Below are 1,378 nucleotides of genomic sequence, written 5' to 3' on the forward strand. Positions count from 1 at the left end.
ATCTTTCTCCCGAACAAGTACCGCACCGACCACCGAAAGGGATGTCGCTAGATATAGCTGTAATATTTCCCCCTTCTCCGGTCTGGACATGATCGGTGGTTGTCCAAGTGCTTCTTTTAATTCCTCGAAAGCTTTCTGGCACTCTTCAGTCCACTTTGCTTCCTTACCGCCCTTCAGGTCTTTAAGCGCCTTGAAGAAAGGCAAACATTTTTCTCCGGACTTGGAGATAAATCGATTTAAGGCAAAGCAACTCTCCCTCGTCAAACATTGTACATCCCGAACGGTTTTGGGAGCCTCCATATCAATCGAGCTTGAATTTTGGCAGGATTAGCCTCAATTCCCTCTCGTGATACCATGAAACCCAAGAATTTGCCCGAGGAGACTCCAAAGGCACATTTTTCGGGGTTCAACTTCATTTGATGTTTCCTCAGATCGAGAAAACCTCGACCAAATCTCGCAATGTGATTTGCTTTTGTAAAGCTTTTCACCAAAGCATGTTGTCAACATACGCTTCAACATTCTTTCCTATCAGCTCTTTGAAAATCTTGTTGACGGCCCTCCGATATGTTGCTCCTACATTCTTCGGGCCAAAAGGCATGACCTTGTAATAATAGCTTTCACGATCAGTCATGAAAGCCGTATACTTCTCATCCTCCTTATTCATAAGGATCTGATTATACCCTAAGTAGGCATCCATGAAACTTAAAGTTTCATATCCCCGCAGTAGCATCTATCAAGAGGTCAATCCGAGGCAACGGGTAGCAATCTTTTGGGCAAGCTTTGTTTAGATCCGTGTAGTCCGTACACATCCTCCACTTCCCATTCGCCTTTTTCACCATCACCACGTTGGCCAACCAAGTTGGGCACTCGATTGGTTCTATGAAACCGGAATTCTTAAGTTTTTCAACTTCGTTCCAAACGGCTTCATACTTTTCAATAGAGAAATTTCTTCTTTTCGTATCACCGGTTTCGCCTTAGGGTCTATCCCGAGTTTGTGCTCTGCAATGGCCCGATCGATCCCGGCATGTCCTCAGCAGACCATGCGAATACATCTTTATTCCGTTGAAGAAATAACTTCAACTCATCTTTAAACTCTTTCAAACTGTTCGACCCGACATAAGTAATCTTTTTCTCATCCTCGGTACACAGCCTGGATTTGCTCCAGCTTTCTCCACCGGTTCGGGCCTTTGCATCTCTCGTCTCTTCCCGATCATCTCGAACTTCTATGGGGAGGGCAGTATTACCTTCCTCGGACCCTCCTTGTCTTTTAAATAGGCAACATAACACCGCCGAGAGATCTTCTCGGGTCGAGGAGACTTGACCGATTCCCATATCAGCTTGGGAATTTTATCTTCGGTGTGCTTTGTCGAAACAATAG

This window comes from Hakea prostrata, unplaced genomic scaffold (assembly GCF_041222555.1).
Source record: "Hakea prostrata isolate BN-2017 unplaced genomic scaffold, UWA_Hpros_2 contig_48, whole genome shotgun sequence".
Taxonomy (NCBI): domain Eukaryota; kingdom Viridiplantae; phylum Streptophyta; class Magnoliopsida; order Proteales; family Proteaceae; genus Hakea; species Hakea prostrata.